Source organism: Pteropus vampyrus, unplaced genomic scaffold (assembly GCF_000151845.1).
Source record: "Pteropus vampyrus isolate Shadow unplaced genomic scaffold, Pvam_2.0 Scaffold520, whole genome shotgun sequence".
Lineage (NCBI taxonomy): Eukaryota > Metazoa > Chordata > Mammalia > Chiroptera > Pteropodidae > Pteropus > Pteropus vampyrus.
In genome coordinates, this window is record NW_011889301.1 from 201,925 (window position 1) to 211,716 (window position 9,792).

Here is a 9,792-nt window from a genome sequence, read left to right on the forward strand (position 1 = left end):
AGAATGTATTAGAACTTGTACAATTCAATTTTTAAACAAGACAAGTTAATAAGATAAATGGACAAAAAAGATTGACCATTACAAACTTAACAGAGCACAATGCACGAGACCACCTTCGCTTCCAACACCAATTGCCAGTTCAGGGGGACCAAAACCACACTCAGGTCTGATAATCTACTGAAAAGGTTCACAGAACTCACTGAAAGCTGTTATACGCACAGATAACAGTTTATCAGAGGGAAAGAGTTAAAATCAATAGGCCCTTAAGATCTTTAAAAGATTAAAATAAGCCAAGAAAAAAAGCATAAAGGGCAATCCAGGAAAGTACCAAATTTGGAGCTTCCGGTTGCCCTCTCCCGTTGAAGTCCGGATGAAACCAGAGGGCAACTGAGTCCAGGGCTCCTGCTGCCTGTGAAGCTCAGCCAATAGACCCACACAGGAGTTGGGCTATTTAGAATAAGTGTTTATTGTCAGAGCACAAGTGATCTGAGAAGGCAGCAGGTTAACATCTGTTAAAAACTGCTTTCCTTTCTCAGTCCAGCTTAGGGTATTTAAGGGAAAATCTGAGCATTATTCCAGAGGCTGCATGATGGTTCCCCGGGGTGGGGGTGAGGGGTCTTTTGTGCTTCATGGAGCCTTCCCTCTGGCAACGCGGTCCTCCAGAGGCATTAGCAATCCAGAAACAAAGATGGGAGTAGTCTGGAAAGAATGCTAGACCATAAATAAGATTGTGATCAGTAAGTATAAGAGCATTAATCATAAGTTTCAGGGAAACTATCTGTGGCAGGTGATATTCCAAGCTCAGGGTCAAGCTGCAAGGGACGATCTATTGTTAAGCAATAGAGCAAGGAAAAGTGAGGCTGGGGACACTGTGAGGCCTACTACTGGGCTGCCATCCAGGCCCTTCTTCAATTCCCCACTGTCAAAAGGCAGAGTCCATATGTATGAGACTAGCTTAAGGTGAAATTATTTGCTGTGACGTTGAAAAAAGGCTTGGGCTCCAGAAGTCTATCGGGACTTCCGCCTCAAATTGGTAATGGACCTACAGACGAAGGCACATTGAATACAGCAGAGAGACATAATCCCTATAATTATAAACAAAAGAAAAATAAGAAATGTTTCTCTTAAACCAGTAAAGCTGGGGAGCCAAGAGGTGAGTTGGAATAGATTAAGGCCAAAAGACCCTTCCCTTTGTTTGATATTGGATACAATATTATGAATTTGTTTGACCTTCCCCTCGATTAGTTGAGAGTTATCGGTGAGGTTAAAGCAGCAAAGTCCTTTAAATTCCTCACATCCATGGTTGCTCCTTAGCAACAAATAATCTATAGTGGCCCTATGTTCAAGGACAGCCTCTCTGACTTGTCCTAGTTCTTCTCCAATGGCATGGATGGCCTGAGAGGTGGCATTCAGAGCTTTTACCATAGAGCAGGCCATTTTACTGATTTCTGCATTTAGGGCAACAGTCATGGCCGGCATCACAAACAGGGACAAAGCCACATATTCAGCTGGACTAAACAAGTGCAAGTCACTATTACAGTCAGAGCCTGAAATAAGTTCTCTGAAATGTTGCATCAGGTGAGGTTTCTGTGGCATAAAAACAGTTAGTCTTCCAAGAGAACAAGGTCCTCCAGAGCTATTGGCTGGCACATAAGAATAGACAGTTTTCCCACATATGAGGAACCACCCCGCAGGTAACTTAACATGTCCAATGGCAGAACTCACAGAGGTGGGAGAACTGCAATTGAGGTCTTTGTCGTCTGTAACGACAAAACAGGAGTTAGCACAACCAGTAAATGTCACACATTCTTCTGCGGGGGTTACTGCAGAGACCTTAAGGGAAAACATAGCTCTGTCCTTCTTGGTGACAGTAGGGCCCCAGCTATAGATGTCAGAGTATGAAATAGGCTTGTCAATAAATTGGAAAATAGTGCTATTTCTAATAGTCTCGAGTGGGGTACAAACTCCTATTAAACAGGAAGTGAAAGCCTGCTCCATGTATGTCCCTCCTGAAAGGCAAAAGTCAGAGACATTAAGTGCATGCTTGGCTAGATAAACCCAGATATTTTCATCTCTTCGGAACGGTATCAGTCCTTCTGAGAAGCATCCTAGGAGGACTGACGTGAGAACAAGTATTTGAGGTCTTCTAATGGCATTGATTTCCATGTCGTAGTATCTTTTCTTCTATCTTCGAGTTCTGTCTTCTTTACTCTGGTGTGGTGAATCCACGGCCGGGTTCCTTCAAGTCTGACTGCTGAGTCGGTGGTCTGGGGTACCGTCTAAGGCCTGGTCTGCTGTTCATTCAGCTGGTCAACGGGTCCTCAGTGTTTCCAAGTTTTGAGTAGCACTTTGTCCGTGGTCTTGAAAGAATGGTGCAGTCCCACTGGTGGGCAAATTTACGTATAGTTTCTAGTACCTGTTAAGGGCAAATTTACGTATAGTTTCTAGTACTTGTTAAGGGCAAATTTACGTATAGTTTCTAGTACCTGGGTAAGTTCCCTTAAATGAGATAATTCCTAAAATGTAAATCTTGCCTAACTCAGACAGGGCTATGTCCCTCAGGGCCTGGAATGGTCTCCCATAAACAATTTCAAATGAGTTTAATTTAAGCCTGCTTGGGGAAGCCACTCAGATTCTCAGCAAGGCAAGTGGTAGTGCTTGAATCCATGGCAGCTGAGTTTCCTGAAAGAGTTTTGCTACAGTCTTCTTCAGGGTGTGATTCATTTTTTTTTTTTCCATTTTCCCCAAGGATTGGGGTCTATGTGGCATGTGAAGCCTCCAGGTAATATTAAGATGAGTACTCATGTTCTGGGTGATGGCCAAGATAAACGATGGTCCGTTGTTGTTTTGCAGCCTTCAGGGAAGTCCATACCTGTGGATGATCTTGCAGAGTAGTGCCTTAACTACCTCAGCTGCCTTTTCTGTTCAAGTGGGAAATGCTTCTACCCACCCTGTGAAAGTATCTATCTATGCATGCAAGCAGGTACTGGTAATTTCCCCATGTCCTAGGCATTTGAGTAAAGTCAATCTGCCAGTCATCAAAGGGTAGCTGGCTTTTGTACTGTCAACTCTGGCCTCTAGAATCTGAATGCATCTTTCAATTATTTTTCTGGCAAATTGAGCATTTACTGATGACATCCTGAGTCATTTGTGCTAAGTGAATTCCAATGATCCAGGGAGTAAAGCATCTCGCCCAAAATGTGTGGCCTGACATATCTCTTAGAGTATCAATGGAAAAAGCAAGGAAGCAATGAAGACTTCTCCTTTAGGGTTGATCTTCCATTCCCCTATTTAGCTGTCATGTGTGTAGCCCCTCCTGGTTGCTTCTTGTAGGTCTGTCTCTGAATAGATAGGTGGATGCTTCTGAAGATCTATTATGGGAACCAGGGCCATAACTGTATCTAAGTACACAAAGTTAGCCCTTCTGTTTCCCGTCACCAATAGATCCCCACCTTTTTGAGGCCCTGGACAATACATTACAACCATTTGGGTTCCTGGACAGCCTCAAGTAGTTCTAAAATTTCTGAGATATGCTTTCTTTCTTTCTTCCTTGCTGTGAGGAGGCCACATTCTTTCCAAATAGCCTCATGTACATGTAGTACTAGGAAAGCATACTTGGAGTCTGTAAATGTTGACTTGTTTTCCTATTGCTAGTTTCAGTACACAGGCTAGTGCGATGAGTTCAGCCTTTTGGGCAGACGTACCTGCAGATAATGGCTGAGTATCATCTGGTCCAGGTGATACCCTGCTTTTCACTTTCCATTGTTGACGAAGCTACTTCTATCCACAAGGAAGGTTTAGTCCAAGTCCTGGATAGGTTGGTCTTATAGGGTGGGTCAGCTGGAATAGACTGACTCTACAGTTTCTACACAGTCATGTATTAACGGTTTCGTGGGGAAGGGGTAGCAGTGTTGCTGGGTTCAAGACAGAGACTGTCTAAAGCTGGAGGTTCAGATTACCTAGCAGGATGGCTTGATATTCGCCCATCTGTCCAGCTGTCAACCACAGTCCGCCTTTTTGTTCTAATAACGTTAATACCTGGTGTGGCACCACTATAATCATATGTTGTCCAAGAGTGAACTTTTCCACCTCCTATGCCAGTTCACAAGTGGCGGCTATGGCCCCTAAGAAGCTGGGCTATTCCTGTACTGTATTATGCTGGCTCTCAGAGAGGTAAGCTACAGGCTGTTGTACAGTTCCCATCATTTGGATTAGCATCCCCAGAGCAAAACCCTGCTTCTCATGAACATATAGTCAAAAATGGCTTAGACACATTAGGCAGCCCTAGAGCAGGAGCAGAGTTTAAGAGCTCCTTTAATTTCTGAAAGGTCTGCTGACATTCAGAAGTCCAGTCAAGGGGCAATCTTTCCTCCTCCTTTAGGGCCTTACATAAAGGTTGGCAATGAGGCCAAAATTAGAAATCCAAATTCTGCAAAATCCAGCCATTCCTAAAAATCCCTGTAGCTGCCTACTGGTTGTAGGAGTGTCAAGACCCGTTATTAGATTCTTTTGGTCTTTGAGGAGACTTCTCTTTCTGGGCTTGAGGAGAAATCCTAAGAAGGTGACTCAGTCTTTACAGATCTGGACGTTTTCCAGGGAGACCTTGTACCGACATTCTGCCAGGTGATTTAAGGCTTTTATTATATTGTTTAAGGAATCTTGCTCCGAGTCACTGGTGATTAACAAATCATCTATATATTGCAGTAGCACTCTATTTTCTGGCTGCAAATTTTGCAAGTCGTGAGCCAAGACTTCCCCGAAAAGTGTAGGGGGATTCTTATGGCAACACAGTCCAAGACCACTGAGTTCTCACTAATAAGCCTGGATCTTGCCATTCAAAGGCAAACAATTCTTGTGGTTGTGGGTCCAAATGTATACAGAAAAAAGAATCCTTTAGATCTATATAAAATCCTTTAGATCTTCCCAGTATAGTACTGGGAATCCTGGGAATGCCAGTTAAGTAGGTATACAGAATAGGCACTATAGGGTGAACATCCTCCATTATTTCATTGATTGCCTGCAGGTCTTGGACAAACCAATATTCCTGAGATTTGGATTTCTGAACTGGTAAGATAGAAGTGTTATATGGGGACCAGCAGGGCCGAATGAGGCCTAGGGCCTTGAATTTCTGAATCAGAGATTGAATGCCTTTCTAGGCTTCCTTCTCCTAAGGGTATTGTTTTTTTCTGGTGAGTAAAAGTACCTCCTTTCAGCTTTATTTTTATTGGTTCAGTGTTCTTAGCCCTGCCAGGGTTCCCATCTGTCCAGATGGAGGGATTAACTCATGATGGAGAAGCTGAATCTCCTAACCTGTTTTCCAGCATAGAGAGAGGTTGGGTCCTTTCTTTCTAGGAGCATCTGGAGTTGGCATGCACTCTCAACCAGGACCTGTAGGTGGAGCTGGTTCTCCTCAGGAATAAAGGTTATTTGGGCGTGTAGTTATGAAAGTAAATCCTGGCCCAACAAAGGTATTGGACAATCAGGCATGTATAGAAACTTATGTTGTAAGTATGTATTTCCTATTATACATTGTAATGATTATAGAAAATGTTGATACTCTGGTCTGACAGTCACTCCAGTGACCTGGACAGTTTGTCGCAGAAGTCCAGTGATTTTCTCATTCAGAATAAAGTAGCGCCAGAATCAAGATGAAAGTCTACTTTCCTGTACCCGAAGCTCTTTAGGGGTAAATGCTAAGGCCTGTCTGGGGAACAGAGGAGACCCCTGGGCCCCATCATTCTTCCTCAGAGTCAGCTGTTCTCCCAACCATTAGGAGGACAGCTTGTATTTTTCTGCCCTTTGGTTCACCTCGATTAGGGCATTCCTTTTTCCAATGTCCTTTTTCTTTGCAATAGGCACAATGGTCTTGCCCTAGTGGGGGAACCAATTGCCACCTATTGTTGTTTTGTGACTCAGATCCCTTTACTTGCTTTGGAAAAATGGTGGCAGCCTTAGCCTTCTGGTACTGCTATTAAACACCTTGTAGGCAATATCTACAAACTGAGCATGTGGCATGCTTATTACTCCATCCAATTTTTGGAGTTTATCCCAGATATCCAGAGTGCTTTGACAAACAAAGCTTATACTAATCATGAGAGAGTTTTCAGCCACTTGGGGATCAATATCGGTACACTTTCTTTAGGTCTGATGGATTCTCTCCAAAAACTCTGAGGGATCCTTATTTGGTTTTTGCTGAACAGCCTTTACCATGGTTAGGCTCTTCTGTTTTGGCACCCCTTTACGTAAACCCTCTACAAGACATAGCCAGTAATGTTCTAATCTGGACTGATCGCTCCTGTCATTGGGGTCCAGTCTGGTTCGACAAGAGGGATCACCCTGTCGGGTGCTGGAGTATCTCATTAGGGTCCTCCTGGTGCAGCCTCTTGGCTTCTTCTTTAGCTCTGCCTATTACTAGCCTTCACTTGTCTGCATTAGTAGCATCTTGAGCAAGGCCTGTACATCTGCCTAGGTGGGCCGATGGGTGGCAAACGTCGAGGAGATTAGATCAGTCATCTTTTGGGGGTTATCGCAATAAGAGGGGTTAAGATTTTTCCAATTCGGTAAATCCTAGGTGGAAAAAGGAGTATGTGCCTAATAATATCTGGCAGGCTGTCCTCCAGGGCCAATTCTGACAGCCAGCCACTTCAAAGGATATTGCCCTGTGTGGCCCCTTGGCTGCCTATCCCTGCTCCAAATTGGGTACTTTGTTGGGTACAGGACAGGGAGACCATTCCATTAGCCCTCTCTATGTCAGGCATCCCTGGTGGTGGAGGAGTAAGGAGGGGTCCTAGGTATTGACTTCCAACTGCTTGAACATCGAATTCCTCCTTGTCCTTCAATTCTCCTGATGTAGAATCAGGTATTGGGACAGTTGCTGTTTTTCTGGTGCTGAGGCAGTTTGCCTCTGAACCATCAGCTTGTTTCCCTTTTTGCTAGCTTCCAAATTATGCAAACTCATAAACATCTGTACATAAGATGTTTCATCCCATTTTCAAGACCTTTGACAAAACAATTCTAACTGCAAAGTAGTATAATAATTCAGTGAACCATTGAGCAGCCAGCACTCCCCAGAATCTAATATTAACATTGGTGAAGTAGTATTGCAATAAACATTAATTTCTTTTCAGTCAGTGTCAAACCACAATGAGATACCATCAGAGAATCAGCCAGTGGGCTAAAACTAGAAACCAGGTGTGGCCTTAAGACTACCAGAAGTCTGAAGGCCTGAAGGCCTGAATCAGACAAGGCAGCTTTACAGGACAGTAAATGTTGCCTGCCAATAACAAACACGCTTGCTTCCAGACCCACTGCAAGCTCGCCACCAAAGTCCTTTACTGGTGGGGGCGGGCCTTCTGGGACACTGCAGTCTCACCTCTTGGTATCGGTGAGTCAGAATAATCCCAGATAGTGAGTGCAAAATCCTCCGGCTGGGCACGCCAGAGCCACCCTACCCTTCAAGACTAGATTTAAAGAGTCAGACTGAATTTTTAAAAAGGACCAGAGAAAAGAAGAAAACAGGGCAAACGCTTATTCTGTCCCAACTGGGCAAAAGTGTGTCCGTGATGGGCGGGCCTCAGCACAACCCCTACCCTGACAAGCAAAATCGCTTGGCACTGTCTCCAGAGGTTGGTCCTGTGCCAAGGAACCCATCCAATCCCAAGCAGCCCCAAGATCTCCTGCAAGCGGAAAAACTTACCGGAAGAATCCCGAGGTTTTTCCGGCGGAGTCGCCAGACTGAAATGGAAGGCAACCGTGTCCGGGGCTCCTGCTGCCTGTGAAGCTCAGCCAATAGACCCACACAGGAGTTGGGCTATTTAGAATAAGTGTTTATTGTCAGAGCACAAGTGATCTGAGAAGGCAGCAGGTTAACATCTGTTAAAAACTGCCTTCCTTTCTCAGTCCAGTTTAGGGTATTTAAGGGAAAATCTGAGCATTATTTCAGAGGCTGCATGATGGTTCCCCGGGGTGGGGGTGAGGGGTCTTTTGTGCTTCATGGAGCCTTCCCTCTGGCAACGCGGTCCTCCAGTGGCGTTAACAATCCAGGAACAAAGATGGGAGTAGTCTGGAAAGAATGTTAAACCATAAGATTGTGATCAGTAAGCATAAGAGCATTAATCATAATTTTCAGGGAAACTATTTATGGCAGGTGATGTTCCAAGCTCAGGGTCAAGCCGCAGGGGATGATCTATTGTTAAGCAATAGAGCAAGGAAAGGTGAGGCCAGGGACACTGTGAGGCCTTCACTACAGAGGTCCCATCAAGGCCCTTCTTCAAGGACAGTGTTACTTTACTGACATCAATGAGTATGCATCGAGTATTGCCAACCAGGGAAGCTCATCCAAACCTTGGTGTTCAGAGTCTTTAATGGGGCTCCATCCATGGTCGACTGCCCACATGCTTGACCTCAGTCTTCAGCCTCTCCAACAGTCTAAGCTGATACCACATGACTCACATCCCTACCATAAATGGCATTGTTAATCACATCATTAGTCTAACCCTGTGAGCCAAGACCCCTGGGGCAAACAAAGATGCTTCTATCAGGCAGAAATTCCAAGGGTTCAGAGATTATCTCTAAGAAGCCAAGGGCAAAGGCCAGATCTTTTATGGGAAAAGATCGCGTTCTTTACTATATAACCACAAACTCATAGGGAAAAATGGCTTATAAACACATGAAAAAATGTCCAACCTCAGTAGTAATTAAGGACTTGCAAATTAAAACCACAACAAGATATTATTTTATACTCAGGAATATAGAGTCATGGGTACTCTCATACACTGACAGCAAGAGCATAATATTTTTTATTGAGATGTAGTTGACATACAGCATTATACTGTTGTAGCGTTGTAGCCGCCAGCCCCCAAAAGACACACGGACCACCAGAAATCAGTGAGTTATAGGAAACACGATCTTTATTCAGCCAGCTGGGTCTGCCAGGGGTACACAGACCCCAAATTAAGCAGCCCCGAAATGTAGAGGTACAGGGTTTTTAAGCCCTAAATCCCATTCCTCATTCTGTCTTAAACACAAAGGTCTATTTTTCTCCTATTCAGTACCTGTCAACCCACAGGTCGGTTGTGCAAGCGGGGGTACAGAAGCAGAAAGCTTATTGTTAGAATGTTATGTTCTCATGGGTGATAGCCTATGTTCCTATGGGCAGTATCCTATGTTCCCATGGGCGATAGCCAAGCGGTAATTTTCCAGCCAGCATATTCCCCACTGGCCTTAGCAGAAAATCAAATCCTTGATTCTTCATGTGGAATTTGCTCATAGCCTCTATTTTGGAGGACTACTTCTGCTAGTGAATCGACTTGAAGTTCTAGCCTGCTGAGCTCAGTAAAGTTTAAGGGAGTTCCTACCCCAACATAGTAAGGAAGTTTTTGGGTTTAGGCACAACCAGCAATCTTGTCCTATGTCTGGGGTGGTCTTATTTAAGACCTTGTGTATTGTCGTTAGCAAAGTTATTAATGCTCCTTCTGATTTTGGTTGTGGCTGGTCGAATGCCTGGGCTAAAGAAATAACAAGGAAGAAACAAAGGATTGTACTTATGTATGCTTGAGTCTTAGTCTTAAGGGCCCGTCTTCCTGAGCTGTCCACTCTCGTGCTACCTTCACGTGGGAGTGATGAATCCATGATAGGATGTCGTCTACTTTAACTGCAGTGGGCGTCGTCAGGTAGACAGTGAAAGGTCCTTTCCATTTGGGTTCTAGTCCCTTGGAAGTGAACTTCCGGATCCACACAGAGTCCCCAGGATGAAACTGATGGGGAAGTCTGTCCTCTGGGGCTGAATGGGCA